Here is a 9,688-nt window from a genome sequence, read left to right as displayed (position 1 = left end):
GCGTACATGTATATACACACACTCCTTGTAGTAACCAATGGATTGGGGGAGGAGGGATAACAACATAGGTGCCTAACATTCAACCTTACTATAAGCACTTTAAGAAAGAGTTTAGAAGTGTCTCTTTATAGTTATTTTTTAAAAAATTTAAAGATAAACTTACACTAATTTGTAAAAAATATCGATATCATTTAAAAAAAGCCTTCAAAAAGACAAAGCCAAATATATTTTCAAAAAGTAAATTTTCATTAAATAAGAAAATCTTCACCACAGTTTTCTCTTTTTTTTTGGTGCACTTAAGCTCGTACATTTACTTTATGAAAAGTAGAAAGTCTTTTGACTTTCCATTGCGAGAAGGCTTTTCATTTCCTAGAATGTTACCCTTCACTTGGGGGGGGGGGGAGGTGGGTCATACCAGGGCTAATACACCGGATCCCATCAGAACTCCGCCGTTAAGCGCGCTTGGGCCAAAACAGTAGTGGGATGAGTGACCTCCCGAAAAGTCCTGGTACTGCACCCTTCCTTTATGTGGAGGGGAGATAGTAGGAGTGGCTGCCCTAATAGCCGATGTAATTATGATCCCTGGATGTTGCCATGGCTTAGCATCAGCATGGTAAAACCTTGTAATATAATCCACTCACAATTGTGAGTTTTGCTTTTTTTTATAAAAAGAATGTTACCCTTCACTTATTACATTTTCAATCTACTTACCCCTTCACTTTTACATTTAAGGGTGTCTTTGAAGTCAACCAACCAATGTATGGCAGGTGGATCCCCACTCTTTCCTTGATTTTTTTTTTCAAAACTCACAATTGTGAGTGAATTATATTGATCAACCCAAAAAATTACAAGGTTTCGTCATGCTCGTGTTGAGCCATGACATCATCCAGGGACCATAATTACATCGGCTATCAAGGCAGCCACCCCTACCAACCCGCCCCCTTGTCCTTGATACACAAGGTCCATAATCATGTTCTTCTGAAATCTTTTAATTACCGATGGCCAAGATTTTTCCTCGTCCTAAGTATTCCATCTGCTGACAACAAGGCCCGAGTAGTCCTAAACCAATCCTTTGAGTGTTGCTTGCGCCCAAGCGTCAATATTAGCACTTTGATTTCTTGTATAATTTCTGCGAAGCTTACCACCTCAAAACCTCCTTCAAACACACGGCGGTTATTTCCTTGAAAATTTTAAGCTCGACAATATACAATATAGATTATGAATTTTCTCTAACATCACTTTTGATAACTTGTCTTCTAGAAGCTCTAAACAATGCCCATTGATGATTGTGCCATTGCCATTGTCTACTACAACAAACATGCGCATGCCTCAGGAGTCAATCACATACTCCGACTGAAGGTCCCATTAAAAGAAATTGGCTTAGTTGAGAAGTGAGTCATGCAAGGTGACTATAGTGCTTACATCAGCTCGGAGTGTCATAGGAAGAACTACAAAAATCACCAAAATTATCATTATTTTAAGTGCATCGACTTGTCAAGATAGGTAATGCTTTTAACTCACATGAAATGGTTATCCCTATATAACCCTAGTAACAAAAATGAATGCACATAGACTAGCAACAAGTAGACTTTTTGGCCAGCCCAAAGGGCTAAGGCCATAGTGGTGGTTTGCATTTTTTCTTAGGGAAAAATATGACATGGGTTTTATAAATAGAAAAATAAAATTAAAGTATGTTGTTTTGAGTGGCTTTTGAGACGATAGGTGCATTGGATTCCGAGTGCTGGACGTTGGGTGCAAGCTGGAAGCTGCCAGGCTTAAAGTGGGGTTAGTGGGAGGGCCTTATAATGAGTGCATGGGTTATCATTCTTCCCTCTTTTGGAGTGGAGCCTAGTGGAGATCTCCTTAGGGTTAGGGTTATATGGCGGTTCTTGTTGGTTTTAGGTGATAGTGGGCACGTACATTGTGGAGCTCTTCATTATGTGGTCCTTTTCAAAAATGCTTTAAGAAGAGAGCCCTGACCCCCCCCCCCCCCCCCCCCCCCCCCGCCCCTCTCTCTCTCTCTCTCTCTCTCGTCCAGAGATTCCAGAGGAGGCGAGTGCAGGCGAGCAACCCCCCCTCTCTCTCTGCACGCGGTGTTGGTCACTTGGTGATGGCGCTCGCACTGGAGACGCGATGTAGCTCGCACTGGAGACGCTCTCACTGGAGACGCGATGGAGCCTCTCTCGCTCTCTCTCTCTCTCTCTCTCTCTCTCTCTCGCGTGCGCGTATGCAGGTATGTAGAGGAGGCGTTTAGTGCATGGAGGAGCCTCTCTCTCTCTCTCTCTCTCTCTCTCTCTCTCTCTCTGTGGTAGAGGAAGCGTTCGATGCAACAAGGTCTTTCAGTGTGTGTGTGTGTGTGTGTGTGTGTGTGTGTGTGTGTGTGTATGCATGCGTGCGATGCAACGTGCTGTAGATGCGATGACAGCAGGACAAGAGGGAAGGGGAGTATGGGCCGTGCATGGGGGTGCTCATTTGTGCAGGAGAGACCCAACAGCAACGATCTCACCATCTCTATCTCATCAAAATTCCTTCAAGTCGAATATCCACTGCCCGCAAAAATCCTCCCTGATCATACAAATCCCGTGCCCAATGCATTATCTCCATCTCCTCATGAAGACCCTTCAGAGTGACTCAGATTCCACAACGGGGGTGAGAAAAATTTAGCTTGTTCTCTGTGAGTGAAATTTGTTGTTGAAGTAAACCTAATCGGCAGTAACTACCTTACAACCCAGCTCCTCGAGAAGCTTTTGTTTTCTGCTTTTACCTTCTCACAGAGTCGCAGTGTTGCCCTATGCAACAATCCTCTCTCTCTCTCTCTCTCTCTCTCTCTCTCATATCCAGATGTCACCCATCATTATTGTATCCCGGCCCTAGCCAAGCTCCCAACTTCCAACCCTGCTCCCTAATTTGGTGCGTGGAAAGTCGTTTGAAGAGGAGAGATCGCACGTGCTGATAGTGCATAGCTTTTGTTGGCGATCAGTGATTGAAGCCTTGCGTTCATTGTGCTGGGAAAATGTGTCTAAGCTTAATATCAAGCCGTTCTCAATTTCAAAAATGTTGGTTGGGGACAAGGGAAAAGGAAAAATTCCTTCCCAACATAGAGAAGAATAGTGTCAATTTTAAAAAATAACCTAGTTTTTTGAAATCTCGTCTTGGGAAATTCACGGAAAGGAATTTTGTATGTTTTATAATTTTGTATGTATGGGATACTAAATACCTACATGAAAGTCTTTTGTTAAGATGGGGGTGCTAAGAGGTTGAAGCGATTGAAGACGCTTGGTGGTAGCTAGTTGCAAGAAAAGCTTTGTTTAGCAAGTGTCACAAACTAACATCATATTTCTCTCTCTCTCTCTCTCTCTCTCTCTCTCTCTATTCCTAATATGGGGTAAGTTTGGTGCTCATCACTAGCACGATGCCCACCACAAAACCAATTGAGTTAACGTAGTCTAGCTAGCAACAGTGAATGCTCATGTTTTACATACTCCCACTTATGTATGTCGACAAGGATTTACCATGCATGGCTGGGAACAAGATGCAATATAATAGAAGAGGAACCACCTTGGAAAGGGACTAGATTAGGCTGAGAGCTAGCTTTGGCTACATCTACTTTAATCTTCACCAAAACAAGCATGGTAGGAACCAATTGAATGTTTCCTTTGTTGGTGTTTTTTGATTTGCAGTTTATGAGGGGTCTTAGCTTTGGCTACATCTACTTTAATCTTCACAAAAACAAGCATGATAGGAACCAATTGAATGTTTCCTTTGTTGGTGTTTTTTGATTTGCAGTTCACGAGGGGTCCGGATGACTTGCTTCACCTCCATGCTGCTCACTTTGCATGTCATGGCACAATAATTGTCATTTACAGGCCTCCAAACTCAACCATGCCAAACTAGTTGCTACTAACTAGATTCAATGGATTGCCACCTACCTCTCTTTTTTGGTTAAGTTTTGCTTTCCATTTTTTATTAGCAAAAAAAATTCCTAAGGCAGGCCTCCTGATTTTATCACTTTTTTCCCTCTTGTTTCATTAATTATTTGGTTGGGGTCCTCCCTTGCGCTATAAGCATTGTTTCCCATTGCGGGATTTAGGTCTAAGGAAGAGAGATAAAAAGGAGAGCGCGCGTTATGTATAATGTGGGAGACAATGATTTTAAGGGAGAGATTTCTATCATTTTGAGCATGCGAGCTATCTGAGTTCAACCATTACAAGGGAGGGATTTTTTCTGTTCCAGGGTCCACAGCACTAAGTTCGATGTTGGCTTTGAAGTTTGAACCCATTTCCTCTAATGAGCGAGTTTTCTTTCTTGCAAAGGCTCTAGCTTGCAAAGTGAGAAAAAGGCACTTCTCCTACCACCTTTTCTGAACCCACCCTTAGATAGCACCCTTTAACCGTTGAGTTCCCTCACACCCCATGCATGCGCTTGAGAACCATGCATTCCCTTGGATACTAGATTCCTTGTGCCGTGCATTTCAACTCCATGCACATTGATTGTGAAAGTGCCCATGTGTCATCTTCGAAGCTCTTTGAACTTGTCAAAATCACCAAATGCACATTCAAAAGGGAGTTACCAAAGGCTTCTACATTAGGAGCCCAAGGTAGTTGGGAGTCCTCCATATTGTAACACACGTATCCCTTGGATGCACGTGCAACAACACTTAGTTTCCAAGTGCGCGGGGCAACAATTGTTGCTTTTTCCCTGTGGCGCATGCATATCATAACAATACTCTCCTCAAATAGATACGAACTTTAGCAACTCAAATTGTCAAGATTTGTGACATCAAGTGCTTGTTGCAAATCAACCTTCAATGCCTCAATTTTCAGCTCACGTGACCACTAGAGGAAGCGTATTATCAACATAAAGAACAAGCACAATCAAATCATCCCCATTTTTGCGTACATAAATTGTACTACATTGAAAACCAAGAAGAATCAACTCGTGTGAATCTTCTCATACCACATGCATGAGGTGCTGGCTAAAGTTTATACAAAGCCTTTCTCCTTAATCGCAAAACTAGGAGGCCTCTTCATGCAAGTCACCGTTCAAAAAAGTAGTTTTCACATCCAATTGATGCACTTTCCAACCACAATGAGCAGCCAATGCAAGCACACTATGAATGGTTTCCATTCGTGAAGCGGGTGCAAAATTATCCTCATAGTCAATACCATATTGTTGCGCATAACCTTTTGGAACAAGTCTTGCTTTGTAGCATCAATACTACCATTAGACTTAGGGATTTTATTCATGTTTTCATTTAAAGTGTGAAGTGGTAATCACTCATGTTATTAGCATCCCATGGGAGTGTTAATAACATCAAACTCACCTTGACTTTGAAATTGGGAGTTCTTATTTTCCCACGGGGATATTTGATTTTCTCGGCGCCCCTCCTTAGTAGCCCAATAGGCTCAAAATTTCCTCGAATTTTTTAAAGAGGCACCAAGTTTGGAGGGGCCTATATAACAATGGCCCATCCTCTTAGACACCCCATTTGGCACACTCTCTAGAGTCCTCACTAGAGCTAAAACTTGAGGTTTATTCTTGGGCTTTATCATGTAAATATTTTGCACCTTGTTCCCTATAAAAACGTCCACATAAAGTTATCTCCCTTTGCACTGGGGAAAGAAGAGTCTCATTTGCCATGTACAGTAGCCTTTAGGTCAAAATTTGAAGAGTTTGCTGATTTTTACACTAAAACTTGTAAAAATTGACAAGTTTTCTTCAAGGCCCAAGGAAAACTAAGAACCTAGCCTGGATTTTGTAATTTTAATTGATTAGAAATACACAAAAGATCGATTTTGTGCGACACTAACTTGAGATGAGCCCGTTTGCACTTCTTGCTTTTTTCCCCTCTTCCTTGCTTGTTCACACAAGATGGAGGCATGACATCACAATATATTTAAAAGGTTCCCATTCTGGATGGCCAATGGGAAGCATTACAATAGTAAGGCTAGTGGTTTGCAAAGCATGCAATCAAGCTCAAACCCTACTACTCACATTTTGGCTGAAAAGTGTGTGGCAATCTCATGCTTCTAGGGGGGAAAGGTGACTCGCTCGATTTTGGGTGGGTATGAAGAAGCTTCTTATTTTTGTTGCCCAATCTCAACACACATCATTTTGATGCTCGTTCCTGATCCTCTCTTTGTTGTCGCCCTATCTTTACACAAAAATTTCACCTTGGGTAGTGCCACTTCAACTTCAAACTTAACTGGTGTCGTGCCGCTCTACTTTCATGATGGGAAAAAGAGCAAAGAAATGTAAGCTTAGATTCTTTGTTGAGCAATGATCAGGGCTTGTTAACACAAAAATTTTAATGATTGAAGTATGTCAGATGCGGATTCAAAGGGCCACCAGATGCCTTAATGATGCTAAAAAAGAGTATGTCTAAGGTCACCATAGATGGGAGTTTATGATCTAGAACTGTAGTGTTTGAAGTGCTCTATTGGCGTGTCTTTACAACTCGTCGATTGGAGCTACGGTGAGAAAGGTATGGCAATTTGAAGTTTGAGTTGATGCAGACCCGTACCATATTGGGCAACTGGAGCTGAGAGGTTTGAGATGAAGTGAACTCATGCTCCTGAAGTGCTCACTTTGTGGAGTACAGTGGTCTTTTCAGATTAGCAATCGGAGAAATGGTCGCCAAGTTATTACTAGTTTAAGTTTCACCGGGGGCCAATTCCATGCTAGGTTGATCGCCTTGGTCAATGTTCCATTTGGGAATTTCACAACCTATCAAGGGTTTGTATGGAGACTATATGATGAGTGCAGGCTAAAGGAATTTACAGATTGCCAGTCAGAGTAACGAGCTGTAAGAAACCAATGCTTGAACTTGACGTTAAGCAGTGAGGTTTGCTCAGAATGTCATCTTATGCAGAACAATGATTGCAACATATACCCAGCATGGTTGTGGCAAGGAAGCTCTAGAGAAATTAACCATATGCAAAGGGAATGCCTTTCGGCAAAAACAATCACCTATACTTGCATTTTAAAGGCATGTGACACTATACGAGATGCTGATATGGGCAATTAAAATCGTGATGATATTGTCAGCAAAGGACAAATGAAAGATTTGGCGAAGCTTTCATTAGCAATATGTATGCCAAATGTGATTATTTACGAAAGTACAAAAAGTTCTTGATGAGCTCTTTGTCCGAAATGTCGTCTTCTATAGCTTATTGAATTGCGGGATTTACACAACAGGTGGGTGAGAGAATTCCTGATGAGATTGCTTGACAGGGGCTGTTGGAGAAACATGTTGTGCGAGGCAATTCCTGAGTGAAAGTGTATGCCAGATGTGGTGCCCTTATGACTTCAAGGGCCAAACAACAACCGATAGGAGAAAGGCCACCCAAGGGGTGTGACCACCCAATAAGTTGAAAGAGGCAATGCATGTGAAAAGGAGGGGAAAAATAATGGAGACATGGCACAGGCAGCGAGCTGGAGAGGCTCGCGCAGGCCGTGAAGGATCATGGGTGAGTGCGAGAAAGAACAACAAAATCTTCAGCTCCTCTTCATGGTGGCCCTTTTCGGTAATACTCTCGCGCGGATTGGCGAACTTCCATCCTCAGCTACCACATCATAGGCATCATTCCCATGCCATGTTAGTGACCGCGGTGCCATTGGCAAGGGGGGGTGCTATTTTAAGGGAGAGGGTGGATTTGCATGAAAAATACAGGAAAAAGGAAAGTTACGAGCAGGGGGAGACAAGGAGAAGAAGGGTTTTCAAATAGGAGGAAGCAGGGAGAAGGGGGAGAAACAGAAGAGCAATCTCTATCTCTATCTCTCTCGTGGAAAAGCAAAGAAGCAAGAGGCTCTTCTCTCTCTTGCTCTCAGACATAAGCAAGGAAGAAGAGGAGACTCTTTCTCTCGTTCTTGGACGAGCAAGGAAGGAGAGAGAGTGCATGTCCAGGGTCGGGGATACAGGCTCCAATGAGGGAATATCCCTTACGTCGCAGCAGGGTTTTATTTTCGAACTCCTGCAACTTTTGTATGGCAGGTTGATTGTGTCTGCAGCACTGGCAGATTGCCCAATGATTTGCGGGTCAGGGGCCGCATGATTGCTTTGCTGATTTGCTTGACCAAGATCATTAGGTTCAGAGGCATTCTCAGCTTGCCCAAGTACTGAATCAGAGGCCTTTGATTCTTTGCCTACAGCAGCTTGCTCACCTTGGCCGGTTGGGGAGTCAGAGGCTACTTGCTTAGTCGCTTGCCCGTGATCATGCGGGTCAGAGGCTTTTGATTCTGCTTGCCCAGTAGGTTCTGCTTTCGGGTCAGAGGCAGTTTGAGGGTTTGCTTGGCCTGCATATTTTGCGCAAGGCTCAGAGGCTTGGAAAAGTGTAGCTTGCCCCTCTTCATTGGGGTCAGAGGCGTAATGTACTCCTGAGGATTGCAGAGCAGTAGGGCTTACTGCAGCGCTGGAGGAATTGAGCAGGAGCGCCCAGGTTGTGGCATGCAAAGAAGTGGGAGGCCAGGCGAGGGCCAGCAAACGGATCCTCCTCCCTGATCGAACCTCCTCGTGATACCATGTAGAAGGTCTTGGATGTTCTTGGATGTTCAGAGGGGGAGTTTCATATCTCCATAAGTGTGCCGTCTTGACTTCATTGAAGGAGGGTTGGGCCACATGCAGTACACTAAGATGGCGATGAGTTGAGTGGTGCGACTGCAATACCTGAAGTCGTTGGGGGTCGAAAACCAAGCAATGAATTTGGCTTGCATATGTTGAGGGCGGTGCTACTCATCTATCGATTGCAGTTGCATTGCGAGAAGGTCGCATTGGGGGTTGCAAAAAGGGAGAATCGAACCTCCATAGTGGATCGTGGGAGACTGTTGTTGCTATTTATGTTGGTGATGTTGGTGTTGTCCCATGGCGGTCCGGAGTAGATCCGCTTTGTGCATCATCTTCTGCTTTGGCGTTAGCTCTCTCTCATGCTGTGTGTGTGTGTGAGAGAGAGAGAGAGAGAGAGAGAGAGAGAGAGAGAGAGAGAGAGAGAGAGCTTTTGTTGTTGTTTGAGGAGACTACGGTTAATTGTAGCAGGTGAATGGCATGGGAGCATGAGCATGGTGATGCCAACAATGAATTATAGTGTTATGCATTGCATAGACCAGTGTACAAGATGGTCGTTGTATGGGGATTGGACAATTGAGCCTGCGCTTGGACTAGAGCTTGTGAGACGACTACAATGTTGGCATAATCATATAATCGACTGCTTGTATGGGATGTTGTTGTTATGTGATGGGCACTCAAACAGAGTAAAGCAACCCCCAAATGCCGCCCCCCTCCCCGCCCCCCCTCTTTCCCCTACCTCTACTTCACTCTAGCCTTTGTAGTGGCACTGCTTGCTACTTGGATTTCTTGTTTGGCTCCCACTGTACTTGCCTCTCTTTGCACCCACCATCAATACTGCTAGACAGATAAAACAGATCGTGTTATGTATTCTAGAGTTGAACTCCTCGATCGTGTGGTCATCGACCTAGTCTCACCTCATTGGCAATCTTAAGTGGTGCTGCATATTGTATAGTCTCGCATTATTGTTGAACCTTGTAAGGACTGCTATGCTAGCCTCATGGTTGATGTGATCTTAATGTAGTGGATTCTACATGAATCAAGCTCTCTACAGATTCCCAACTCTCGAGGACTGGGAAGAACATCGGTATCTCTCTCTCTCTCTCTCCATATAGGAATGCTTATGGG

The 9,688-nt window shown here is 43.7% G+C and overlaps 1 long non-coding RNA gene and 1 pseudogene across 2 annotated transcripts; both read left to right on the top strand.

Moving 5' to 3' along the window:
- The first annotated feature begins 400 nt into the window (after window positions 1-400).
- Window positions 401-520, top strand: LOC147442653 (5S ribosomal RNA; annotated as a pseudogene).
- Window positions 521-1,992: 1,472 nt separating this feature from the next.
- Window positions 1,993-9,476, top strand: LOC147442652 (uncharacterized). Of its 2 annotated transcripts, XR_015190207.1 has the most exons (3): window positions 1,993-2,233; window positions 3,787-7,526; window positions 9,032-9,476. It is a non-coding gene; the product is annotated as an uncharacterized LOC147442652 (long non-coding RNA). The 2 variants fall into 2 exon arrangements; XR_015190206.1 differs by lacking the exon at window positions 3,787-7,526.
- Window positions 9,477-9,688: the final 212 nt, after the last annotated feature.

This window comes from Adiantum capillus-veneris, chromosome 14, assembly GCF_014529385.1.
Source record: "Adiantum capillus-veneris isolate H3 chromosome 14, ASM1452938v2, whole genome shotgun sequence".
Lineage (NCBI taxonomy): Eukaryota > Viridiplantae > Streptophyta > Polypodiopsida > Polypodiales > Pteridaceae > Adiantum > Adiantum capillus-veneris.
This window is presented reverse-complemented; position numbering and strand designations above follow the sequence as displayed.